The sequence below is a fragment of the Lutra lutra genome, chromosome 17, assembly GCF_902655055.1.
Source record: "Lutra lutra chromosome 17, mLutLut1.2, whole genome shotgun sequence".
NCBI classification, from domain to species: Eukaryota; Metazoa; Chordata; class Mammalia; order Carnivora; family Mustelidae; genus Lutra; species Lutra lutra.
In genome coordinates, this window is record NC_062294.1 from 22,961,703 (window position 1) to 22,975,272 (window position 13,570).

Genomic DNA, 13,570 nt, shown 5'->3' on the forward strand with positions numbered 1-13,570 from the left:
ACCACGGCACGGCCACCTCTGAGCCGTAGCCTCCGAGTAGTAGTAGGCAGCGGTCTGCCAAGCACCCCACTCTGTCTGCAAGAGGCTCTGGGAATTACGAGGTAAGCTGCCCCCGCGCACCCCTTTGCCCTGCCGCCTCCTCTTCCGCCCACGGAAAACGGTTGTGGGTCCCTGAGACGCTTTTCGAGGCAACGCGAGCCCCAGGGCGCAGGTGAGACTCGGGAGAGGCAGCTCGCGGGTACCTCCTCCGCACGCCTTTGACCAGCTGCCAGCTCTCTCCTCCCAGAGCTCGGCCCTCCGCGGGCTGCGCGCGCGGCACGGAAGGGCGCATCTTCAGCCGGGGCTCTGGCGGCGGAGACGCGCGGGGCGTGCTCGGGAGCCAGGAGCGAAAAGTTGGGCGCCCACTTGGAGCGGGGAAGAGCGAGCAAGCGCGCGGCAGCCGAGGGGGAAGGCAGGGAGGGGGCGGGGAGGGGGGGAACTGCTTACATGAATTTCCAAGTGGTAGACCTGCCTCTGCGCTCTGCCCAATGAGATCCGTCAGGGGAGGCACCCGGCTCACTTTTCCACATCACTTCACAGTTACATTTGGCAGGCAGGCGGGCTCGCACGCTGGAGCGCTCAGCCCACAATTAGTGGATTTATTCGGAATCTCCTTGCTTCCTCGAATCTCCTCCGCCGTCGCCGGTCTGTGCACAGACGGTCCCGCGCACGCACCCGCTCGCTGCACTTCGCGCTGCGGACACCCCGAGCCCAGCGCGCCCGACCCGCGTCTCCACACCGAGCCCCGCAGCTCCGAGAGGCATGAACGGAATCCGGAGGCGTCTGCCCAGCGCGCGGGAACCGCTCGCTGCTCGCCGCTCTCGGGAGTCGACCCCGAGCCCCTGCAGCCGTTTGTGAGCCAGGAGGCTTGGCATTCGCCAGCGCCGAGACCCTCAAGAGTAAGTGGTTCCCCCTGCCCCTCGTTTTCCTCCAAGCGCCGAGGACCCCGAAAGGACCGTTTCCTTTAAGAATCCCCCTACCCCTTCGGACACCTCGCGAGTCTCTTACCCCACCCCCCCGCCTCCCCCCTGCCGCCCCCATGGTGGACGCGGGTTCCAAGCCCAGGCGTGGGGGTGAGCTGCGTCTTCTTTCTTGATATGCACAGCTGACGGGGCCACCTCCGGGCTCTGCCTGATGATTTGGCAAACTGCTCCTGACAGTAGATTCTAGGGAGTAGCAAACAGGCTGTGCGTCTTTAGTTGTTCAGTGGGTCTCCCTCTCTGCGGTCGCCTGGCGGTTTCGCCGCCTCGCCAGGCAGGCAGGCGACGCTGCAGCCGCGCGCCTTCACTGCGGGGTCCGTGCGGTGAATGGGAAACACCCGCCGCTGGTACTGAGGAGCGTGCGAGCCCGAGAGGAAAGGAGGCGAAGGGGCCTGGTTGCCCCTTTGCTGCTTTGGTGTATCTCCCGATCCCCGAGGACAGGGAGGGCGACCCCCGCCTGGGGGCTGCGGGCCGCGCGACCCAGCAGCGAAGAGCCCCAGCGCGAGGCTTTCCCACAAGTGGCAGCTCCAGCTGGCGAGGCGTGGTGCCCGCTGCAAACTTGCTGGCTCTCGAGCCGCTCCGCGGCTCTGCAGTCGCCGAGACGCTGGCCCGAACCCAGGCAGGACCCCACAAGCCGTGTCCTTTGCGAGCCAGCGAGGCAGCCCTCGCCGAGGCCCCCTGAGCCGGGGACTCCGTACGGTCTCTGCCAGCGCCGGCTGAGCGGGCAGCTGCGCGGTCTGGCATCTCCCTGCTCCCTATCTGCGAGCACTTGGGCGGGGGGGCGCACTCCTTGCCGGCAGAGAGGGCTGTCGCCCGGGTTCTGCCAGCGCGTAACAGGTTCGTAAGGGACCCACTCCCCTTCTCCCAGGTTCCAAGCCTGGCAGGGAGACGACGAAAACCTGCCGCCGCCAACGCGGATGCCAACAGGTACCCACAGTTTCCTCCGCTTTCCGTCTCTCCAAAGCGTTTCCCACCCAATCTGGTAAAAGCCTCAAAGTTTTGTTATGGTTGACCCCTTCCCCGCAGGCCCTGAGGCGGCGGCTCGTGCAGGGCTAGCTGTTTGCCTCCGCGGGCGGAGGTGGCAGCTGTTTGCTTGGGCTGCTCCATGGAAGAAATCAAACGGCATTAATTGTTTATTGTTGCAAACGCGCAACATTAGTCCGTAATGGAAACCCAGGCTGGCAGCTGCTCACTTCAGGTCCAGTTAAAGAACAGAGCTTCTAACCAAGCCAGCGCGAGCAAGACAAGGTCCTTGCAACTTTACCACCCCTTCCTGAAGATTCCACAAGAGTTTCCTCTTTAAGAGGCACGATCCGACCGTCCCTTAGCGCGCCGGGGCTGCTAATCAGATCAGCCGGCTGCTTGCTTCGCACCTGGCTTCGCACGGTTCGCGGGCTGACGGCGGGAAGGCGGGGGCTTCGAGGAGGTATGCGGGAGCTCTGCCCTCTCGGCTCGGGTACGGTCGCCCAGCAGAGAGGAGGGACCGGGGTCGGGTCCTCTTCACAGTGCTCCTGACAGCCATCTCAATGGTTAACAACCCTCCCGGGGCTGTCACCTCCAGGCTTCATTATGGGAGCTTTTCAACTGGAAAACTATATGTGGGAAAGAGATATTTATGTAAGATTTGAGAGTGGGATTTTCCATCCATTCAACCTCGCCGCTGTACCTCACTGCATGCAAAATGAGCCCTGTCTTTCAGGCTCAACACAACTGAAATTTCTGCCCTGCTGTTGCCTTTCATCAGCTGTGTCCAGTTTTGCAGGCGTTTTTATCTGGTGTGTGTGTGTGTGTGTGTGATGTGTAACACAGAGAGGGAGAGAATTTTATTGAGAGGCCTGATACCTTTGAAGGATGTTCTCTAAGGGCTACATTTTTCCCCCCTCTCAAAGGGAGTTCTTCATAATCATCCTGTCCAGACATGTTTTCCACTTCCTTGAGCTCTGTGGCTGAAAGAAATTCTAGGTCTATCCCTCTTATTAAATAATAATACTCATAATAATAATCTAGAATTCTGCTTTAGCAGATTTGAAGACCCCCATTACATGGTCACTTCATGCTGGAGCTGTTGCATGATTTTAAACCACCTTTGGTATATATATATACATATATATATATATATATATATTTTTTTTTTTTTCCTGGATTCTGAACAGCGCTTAGACTCTGTTTTCTCTGAAAACAGAGAAGAGCTTCTCCAGCAACTCCAGGGATTGCTTTACTGAGGGCTGTCCAGTGTAGTTCATCTTCTTCATTCCATTCCCCCCACCCACCAGCCAAATGAGTGTCAGGGTATCCTGTGACCATCACAAATGGGCCATATATTTTAGAGACGCTGGCTAATGTTCTCTGAAATTTGTACTGTAATGCTGTCATTTAAACTTTTACTCTTTCTCTCCGGCAACCTGGATCTTGTATTTCCAATTATTATTACTATTATAAATCACTTCTGCTTTATAATCCACAGTCTCCCCAAACTCTCAAGATTTCATTTGGGTAAATCTTTCTATGCAAGCCTCTTACCTTTTTTTTCCCCCACTGCATTTTTGGTGCCTAGGATGCATTTTTTTAGTTCTTGAAGGGATTACGAGTTTTGCCGAACAATTTTACAGCAGCCCTCGCTAGAATAGCAGCTCCATTTGCTTGCTTTACACATATCAACTCTAAAGGAAAGGAGGTCTTCAACCTGAAAGTAACTTTATTGGGGCATCATGTAGAACTCTGTCCAGACAATTCTTCTAACGCAACCCCTTAGATCAGTACTGGGCACACTTTAGCCAATGGTGGTATGCTCAGTGTAAAAACAAACAACCCATAAAACATACTCAGCAGGATGGAATGGAGCACGTGAGGCAGCATTTGTAAAGGCTGTTGTTTGAGCGTACTCATGACACAACATTTCCTTGTAAACTGTGCACAAATTTAAGGTCTGATACTCCTGGCTAGCAGGGAACGTCGGATTTTGGAGCAAAGCAGGGAAACTCCAAAGAATGAGGGTATAAGGATTCTATTCAAGAATTTGTACTTTAGGGTTTTGCTCTCCTGGTTCCTCTCCTTGTTCATTGGTGAGGAGAAAGGAACGCTCGTGTAGAGAAAAGTTGGAATCGATGCTTCACCAACTGTTCAGAAAACCTTATAAGTAAATTAATGCTTTAAGAAAAAAAAAAAAATCCTTCCTTCTCCTACTCAAGGTGGCACACCTCCGGCTTCATCAGCATCCCAATCTGAGCAAATTTTCCATGCAAAACCAGAAGCAATTTTCAGGGATAAAATGACATTCGGTTTATATTTCCCATCACATTTTTCTGGTCCATCAGCAGAGTTCTATGTTTGACAAATCAAGGAACGGGCATAATCAGAGTAGCCTTTTAATTATGGATGTAGTCTAAAGTCTTAAGACTTTCTTTTAAAAATGTTGTGCTCAGTGATGCTGCTGATGGTGGCTTCAGTCATTTGATATTGCTTACAAAGTTAGAGAAACAGGAAAAAAGGCACAATTTTTTTGGGTTTGGTTTTGTTTTCAGCACTGTTGCGTTCCCAGCTGACATGGACTAATTTTGCTTTTTCAGTTTAGGAAGAGACGCCTAACTTTGGTGTATTATACAACACCCACAGTGTCAGAATTAAACCACGGCCGGTCTTCGTTGCTCTGTATTGTTTGTGGTCCACACTCCTCCACAGATATGAACACACATGCACACAGATACAGGAAATTTACTTCTACAAAACTTCAAAACGTACCTAGACAACTCACTCATTTAATGGGTCAAGTCTGAGAGTTTTATCATGATCCATTTGCCGTTTCATCTGTCCTGGGTTATTTGATTTTCCCCTCCTGGCTTCTTAAATTTGTACATTGACCAGTGTCTTTAAAAAAAAAAAAACAAAACTGCGGTGCTGGAATTTTTTTCACCAGAATCCCATAATTTTATATTTGTGAAATAGAACAATATTGTGATGGAACAAGGTTGTCCTCTGAACTGGTGGGCCTTAATTAACCAAAGAGCTATTAGTCTTCTCTCACTTAATTCCCATAGAAAGTTGTGATGAGCAATATATTTCTGCTGAACTGTTGGTTCTTGCCTCTGGAACCGACTTCAGATATAACCATGAAGAGAAAATTAGTTGAACCTGGCAACTTCAAAAGGTCAGAAAAGAAATCAGTTCAAGGGATGCCATTCAGCTGCTTCTCCCATGTATTGCCTCTAGCTAAAACTTCCAATGCCACTTCATGGCAAAGCAATAGGACCAATACTGTTTCCTTTCTCTGTCATGTCCCAAGCTTTTATTTCCTGAGTTTTAAATAGCATATGCTCTTCCTTATCATAAATATCCTCCACCTTCTTGCTTTTAGAAGTCTTGTTATTTTTTAAGTTCTGTTGCTATGTAGAAATATATAGATGTGGTTTTCTATATCTCTTTGGAAAGCATCATAAAAGAATAACACTTGGGTTGAGAACCTTCAAACTTCCCTACCCTCTCTGCCAAAGACATGCTAAAATGATGGTTAGTCGAGGCTAAGCCCAGAGTTAGTGCTAAGTATACATTTATTTAATGCGTCGACAGTTAGCAAAGACTGCCCCCTTTCCCTTTACTAGGAGATTTTCACTAAAGGCTAGGGTGGGATAATATCCGAAGTCTGGTATGGTGACTGACTGCCTCGATTTTCTCTACAGAAATTGGAAAAATTGTCCTAAGTTGATCTTTAGATAGTACTTTTCTCTTTTTTTAAATCAAGTTTTTCACGTTCCACAAAGCGTATTTTTTCCTCCCTCGAAGTCACTTGTTAAATGCAATGGGAACGTAAAAGCGTAATTCAGCTTTGTAAAAAGGAGAATGCCTTCAAGACCAGACTTACATCAAGAATGCTGTTAAACTGTGTGGGATGCAAGTTGTGTTTTATTGGGGAGAATACTCTAAATTATGGAAGTGTCACATGTGTAACTCCGTGTCCGTACCTTCCCCTTGCTGGAGATGTAGAAAATAACCGAGGGAAGGACTTTTCCTTCTTTGCTCCTTCTCTCCCTCCCTCTTTGCCTCTCTTTAGTATATTTTATATTTCAATGGAACAGTTCATGTTAACCTCATGTGAACTGCAAGTCAGAACATCTTAGAAGACAATTCTATACTCCTCTCTGCTGAGTTATCAGCAGGACTCCTGGCACTCACATATACACAGACGAAAAGAATATATTATCCATGGTAAGGTCTTTCTGTGGATGTATTTATTCATATTTTAAGCATGTTGAATATATTGCCAAGGGATAGTAAGTGGAATCTTATTCTATAGATGTCATTAAATGAAAATGTTATAGCACATCCATGTATTATTACATGTTATAATTTAACATTTTCCATGCATTGCTTCTTTTTAGATGGATTAATGTATAAAATATGATTATTTGATTCCTGATGTGACACAAATAACATAAGTAGATGAAGCAGTGGTAGAAATGTCATAAGGGAATGCTTTTCTTACGCATGCAAATTCATCTCCAGAATTTGATATAAAGATTACAAGGACACATTCTCCTCCTTATTTCTCTTTGGCTATTTCAGCTTGACAATTTAATTTTCTCTGTTCAAGTATTTCCTTCTTTATATTGGGGATGCTCAAAAATATGAAAAAGTTAATTTGTACCTATTTTGATTAGAATGGTAACACATACTTGTGTTTGTCTTATTTTTGAATTTCACTAAAATGCAGTGGGTGAAGATGATATTCCTAGTATACTATGTAGGAGAGTATACTGAAGGTAGTATACTTAGAATCCATATAAGCACTTTGATTAATTTCAGGACCTAACCATTCTACATTATATCTCAGTATTATTTTTGTCAAATGATTGCTGGTACCCATTCCATCATCTGTGTCCATAGTTCATGGTAATAGTGTCAGTGGGTGGTTTTTAAGCTATAAAATCTTTTAAACATGAAAGGATGACCGTAAGGTGTGCTCATAAAGGTGGTTCCTACACGGTATGATCTAATTGACATAATCTTGACTTACTATGCTGGGATACTTGGCTGCATTTCAGGTCCAGTATTACAGACCCTATAGTCTTGGTTATGTGATATAACTGATTTTAACCATTTCCCCATTATGTAAGCGAAGGGAGAGCTTTTGATTTTTAGCCATCATCAGTAATGCCAATATTTACTGAAATAAATGGAAAACCTTTGTTGAATACTTTTGGGAGAAGACACTATCTGAACCTAGTCTCTGCTTAGCATTATCTTCACTCAGCAAATTTCTGAATAGTGTTCAGAAATCATTTTGGCCTCATCTTTGAGTTAATAGGGACTCCCCACTTGGGCCATTCTCATAAGGTAGATGATTATGAAATGCAACAGATTTTTTTTTTTTTTTTTTTGGTAAAAGTACCTGGCCAATGAAATGTTTGCCATGGAGTGGTTAAAATTGGGTCGTAGTGCAATTATACAATACGGTATAGCAGGCTGTGTTTTTCACTGAGTATTTATCAAGTGAGTTTAATGCTTGTGTGTTGTCCTCTCAGCAGAAAATAGTGAAAGACAATGCCCTGTATTCAATGGAAAGAGCAGACATGGTTGGCTCTTGGGAAGGGGATAAAAATACTGCCCTTTAGAAGCTTAATAGAACTATGAAGTCACTAATTGTGTGTTAGCTGTGGGTAGGAAAAACTATTTATAAAATGTTTAATTCATATCCAACATGGTTCCTTTCTCTCTCTCTCTCTCTCTTTTTTTTTAAAGAAGAATGGGAAATTTTTTTATTTGCTTGTCTAAATAGAATGCTGGGATTTCCCCCAGTGATATACACAGCAAAAAATTGAAATGAAGTATTTTAAAAAATCGAGTCTTTGTAAAGCACATGGAATATTCAATAAATGGTGGCTATTACTGGACATTGATAGAGCTTTATATGCTTTAATTTTTCCACAATCCCTCAAGTTAGAGAGTATGAAACCCAGAGCATCAGTTCCCTCATCAGCCACAATTGAGATACATTTCCCCATATCTTATGAATTAAAGAACAGTGATTCAGGGGCGCCTGGGCAGCTCAGTCGTTAAGCGTCTGCCTTCCGCTCAGGTCATGATCTTAGGGTCCTGGGATCGAGCCCCACATTGGGCTCCCTGCTCAGCAGTAAGCCTGCTTCTCCCTTATCTCCCTCTGCTTCTCCCCCTGCTTGTATTCCCACTCTTGCTGTCTCTGTCGAATAAATAAAATCTTAAAAAAAAAACAAAACAGTGATCCAAACTACTTTTGACTCCACACTCAATGTTTTCAACCTCTGTGTCATGGAGCTTCCCTTGTTCAGCTCTCTTACTAATCGGCAAGGGTAAGGATGATTTCTGTTGGTTACTGTGATTTAAAGCATTTTGGTTCACAACCTTGGGGGTGCCCAGAATGAACTCTGAAACTGGCCTCTGTACACAAAGGGCAAGGAGTGACCAAAAAAAGCAGAACAGTCCCGACGGGTAGGTGGCAGTTCTAATACGCAAGGGAACTCACATATGAGGCTTTCTCTCAGGTTGTGGCAAGATGAGTGGATCTCCACAGCTCCCTGCTAGATTCTTAAGATTTTATTTATTTTTTAAAGATTTTATTTGTTTATTTGACAGAAAGAGAGAGAGAAAAGCATAAGCTGGGGGAGAGGCAGAGGGAGAGGAAGAAGCAGACACCCTCCTGAGCAGGGAGCCCGACATGGGGCTTGATTCCAGAACCTGGGGTCATGACCCGGACTGAAGGCAGATGCTTAACCAACTGAGCCACCCAGGCGCCCTGAATCTTAAGATATTATATAGCCATCTCCATGGGGTTCAGTCATGTGTTCAGTCCAGATGGTCGCAACAATCCCTTACGTCCTCAACGCTGAGTTCTTGAAGTGACTCCAGGGAGGGAACAGTGGGTAGCATGTAGTTCCAAGGACAGGGGAGTAGATAAGAAGACTTGGAACCCCTGGGCCAGCTCTCTGATCCATTGGTGGTCACATCCTCATGATGCCCTTTTCCAACAAAGGGCAAGCCCATTGTTTTCACTCCTTAGGTCTCTGACTGTTAAGTTTTGAACAGATGATTTAAAGGCAGCAAAGGATGTGTCTTTCAAATGGAGAAGAAGGGATTTAGATTGGTCCTGAAAAATCACTTCGTGGCACTAGTGTGTCTTTAACCAACAAGGGACTTTAATCAACAATCATGGGACTTCTGTTCATCTTTTGAGACGATCTCAATCCAGTTCTGCCTTAAGAGAGTCTGAAAGAAAAGAATCCTATCTTCAACATCTTAACTTTATGATTTCAAGAAAGTTTTTATGAATTAAGGCCGGGGTCTATAACACTAGAAAAGTGGCCTTATCGTGACCTTGTTTTAGTCACAGACCTGGTCATCCCAAGCTGAAATTTCTATAACAAATAGATCAGCTTCTAAGTGGAGAACAAGTTCTGACCCCTTGAAAAGGAGACGGCATTTATTTTTGCAAGGGTAACCAATAATTGTGAAACTTTAAAGAGAAAGAGTAACGTGTCAGTAACAGAGCAGAATGAATTTGGCGGGTATTCTGGGTGGCAAAATACGCAAATGATATATGCTTTTGGATAGATAAATATCAGGATTAAGGATATGGTATGATACCAAGGGAAAATGACCAGAGGGCTGTGGCTGATGGGGAGATGAATACAGATAAACAACAAATCTAGAATCCTACTCTGTCTGCCAAGGGAATCTGCTCAGGGAATTCTGGAAGGCTTTAGAAAAGAGAATTCTCTTGAATTGTATTTGGACACATGCAAGAATCATCCCTCTCTAAAACCCAAATATATCCCTGCCTGTTCTGTTCTCGTCATCCAGAGCTTGGCGTGAATTGCCTGGGCCACACACTGGATCGGGTAGCCGTCTGTGTTTCTGAAACACCACTTTGAATTCAATGTGCATTTACCTGTTTTGAAGCCGCCTGCTAATGGTTCTAAATTCAAGGTCAGAAACATTTTTAATAGAAACTCTCTGGTCCTGTGTGTCATTTTTGCTTCTGTGAAATATTGTGGCTGCTAAGCTCAGTGGATAATAAAAGCATAATTTCCTGTCAACCACAATAATCTGCTGGATTGAATCCTAAAGTGTCTGTAAAAGCCCATTTTTATTTTTGACTTCACCTATCAGCGTGTGGCTTACCATTTGGAACTTTAATCTACGTTATTTACAAAATCGATGGTGCGATGTATTTTTTGCATAATAACATATCTGAGCATTGAGCTAGTTCACCTTAAAAAAACGTTGGGGTCAGCAGAGTAAGATCCAGGCTGTAATTAGAACTATCTCTAAAATGCGTGTATGAATGAAAAGGCAGATTGCAAGTCTCTTACCCAAGAGAAGGTATTTTCTTAGGGGGGAAAAGTCTAAAGACTTTTTTACTTGTAAGAATTCCAGAGAGGCTGTAAAATCTCTTCATCTCACTATCTGGGTGTAAATCAATGCAGCAACATTATAATGAAGTGGATTGCTTGGCCAGACATACATACTGTGGTTGGAAAATCTAAAAATACATTGATTTTTTTTACCCAAGCTTTACAACCTTGCTCAATGTCTTCTTCCTTGCGTAGAGTTAAGCAGTTTATGTGTGTAGTTACTGTTCACAATGTTTATTAATTCTGATAACAGGGACATAACATTTGGTTGCATCTTAGGAATTCCTGTAAAGCTATTTTCTGATCACCAGAGTTAGCTTTGCCTATGGTTCTAACGGGCACAGCAGAATCTCATTTGTCTCCAGGTGGGCTCTCCAAGGCATCCTTTGCTGACATGAAGGCCAAGTCTCACCACCCCCTGATAGCGTGTATGTGCTTGGGAACAGTCCAGTTAGTGGGACAGTTTCACCAATCCATATGCATAGAGGTGTACAGGGGAGGGGCACCTGGGTGGCTCAGTGGGTTAAAGCCTCTGCCTTTGGCTCAGGTCATGATCCCAAGGTCCTGGGATCTAGCCCGCATTGGGCTCTCTGCTCAGTGGGGAACCTGCTTCCTCCTCTCTCTCTCTCTCTCTCTCTCTCTCTCTGCCTGCCTCCCCGCCTACTTGTGATCTCTGTCAAATAAATAAATAAAATCTTTAAAAAAAAAAAAGTTTGTACTGGGGTGTGTGTGCTTGGGGGGGTGTTATGACATCATGCAAAATCCTTTCTACTCATTCACACCACCAGGGCAGGGGTTCTCAAAGTCTGATGTATGTATGTCCTCCTCTGCCACAGGGATGGTCAGCAGTGCGTGGGCGTGGAGGAAATGACTTGGTACCACACCAGTAAATCCTTTGTTATTTTAGGGAAAAGGTCAGAGTTGGGAAGTGATCTTATTTGCTCAAACCCTGGTTCTCAAACCCACAGTATCTGCCCTCACGGGAGACAGGATTAGCAATACAAAGTCACCTGCCTCGCCCAGGATTTACTGGGTCCTAATCTGTGTTTTAGCAAATCGCCAGGTGATTTGTATGCATATTATGGTTTGAGAAGCACCCCCAGGGCGGGGAGCCAAGGAAGGGACTCTTATGAGGGTTACAGGAGATGATTGTTAAAAGTTTCAGGAACTGCCAGAACTTGTTAGTGGCCACAGTGAGAGCTTAAAATTGGAGGAAGTATTTACATTATGGAAATGGAAAATCAAGGATTCTTTTTTTTTCTTTCTGAGAGCCACTTAAATATTTAACAGCATGCCCTTGTGTCTAACTGTTGCTGGCCTTCCCTTTAGACAGAGAAATGACCTCGGGCTTTGATAGTATTTAGTTAAGTGCAAATAAAACATTATTTAAAATAATAATCTCTCTGTGCTTTAGTTTGTGTATCCCTAAAATGGGAATGATGATAATAAAGTAATAATATTTACATTATGGTTATTTTGAAGAGGAGGTGTAGATACATGCATAGCTGTGTGTATTCATATAATGTGTGTGTATATGAATATGTATTCATATAACATATATAATGAATATATGCACACATATACACACACACACACACATACAGTGATTTGCCATAGACCTACATATGTATGTGTGTGAGTTGATGATTTAATATTATCCAAACACTTCCTAAGTGTTCACTGTTAATCTTTTTCTAATAAACAATATTGGTTTTCCATTTTAAAATAGATACTAAAAAAATAACTAGGGCTGTTTAAATAAAATTCAAGTAATAGTACAAGTGACTTAAGAATTTGGCAAAGTCTGGGGGCACCTAGGTGGCTTAGTGGGTTAAGCCTCTATCTTCGGCTCAGGTCCTGGGATTGAGCCCAGCCTACGTTGTTGGGTTGTTGGTCTCTGCACAGTGGGGAGTCTGCTTACCCCCCCCCCCCACCGCCTGCCTCTCTGCCTAGTTGTGATCTCTCTCTGTCGAATAAATAAATAAATAATCTTTTTATTAAAAAAAAATTGGCAACGTCTGGGGGGTGGGTATTGGAGGGCACTAGAAATTCTGTGTTGGGGAGGGTGGCGGAAATGATCAGTATGGATGAAGAAAGGTTTCCATAGAGTAGGGATAACTTCTTCCCAGAGTTCTGTCACCGTCTGCAGGACACTGACCAAATCATTCCTACTTTCTCTGAAAAATGTAGAGCTGGATTAGAATATCACTCATTTGTCTCCCATACCCTGTCCATGGGATGGCACATATTTCTGTTCCCCCATGTCTTAGAGAAATCAAACATGCTCTTCTTGTCACAACGAACTGGCAGAAAGGAGGGTACCCTAATTGACAGGTACTCTGTGGAAACCATGAGTAGTTATGCATTTGGTGGGTAGCGAGCAGGTGCTTAGAAGATGTAGCAAGTAATGCTGAGGTCCTGGATTAATTGGTGGTCTTATATCTTGTTCATTGCTTGACCTAAATGCCCCTTTACACCTACCTGCTCCTCAGTTGGGTAATTCTTCCTCAACATTTAGATGCCTCTTCCTCCAGGAAACCTTCTTTAATGCTACCAAGATGAGTGGCATACCTATCATTGTGTATTTCCCTAACCCTTCTCAGGCTGTATTTCAGTAAATATTGTCTCTATTTCTTGTTCTGTACCCATTAGCCTTTTGGTTTCCTGAAGAGAAGAGCATTGGCCTGTTTGACCCTCTCTAGTCCCTGACAGTCATTATACACGCATCAAATACTTATATAATGAGAGAAGGGGTTATGTTAAGAAAGAGAATTTTGAAGTTAGATTACCTAGGGTCAAGTAATGGTCTGCTCCTTCCTGGACGTGGGTTTCTTGGGGGGTGGGGTGGGGAGGGCAAGTCCTTTAATACTTCTGTGCCTCAGTTTTGAACAAAACAGTGTGAGGCACAGTAAGCTTTATCTAACTGTAAGATATTGTGTTAATGGGTACTATTTTTGGCTATGCATATATTCCTTTATTAATACATCCTTTGTAACTAACAAAGCTATTGTATACAATTATTTATATAATTGGGTTTTTATCACTTTTCACCTGATTCTGGTAGGTTCATGTCACATTCTGTCCTGGGTGCCCCTTTGGTGGCTTCTATCAAGGAAGTGTCTATTATGTGTTTAAAATGGGATTAGGTTTTCTTATCCCAGAATCATTAAC

General features: G+C 44.5%; 1 protein-coding gene across 1 annotated transcript in view; it reads left to right on the forward strand.

Annotated features, from left to right (window-relative positions):
* The first annotated feature begins 512 nt into the window (after positions 1-512).
* The window catches only part of CDH8 (cadherin 8), a 382,041-nt gene continuing 368,983 nt past the window's right edge, over positions 513-13,570 (forward strand). The window contains 1 exon segment of the mRNA XM_047712240.1: positions 513-938. The gene's annotated coding sequence lies outside the window, so the exon portion shown is untranslated.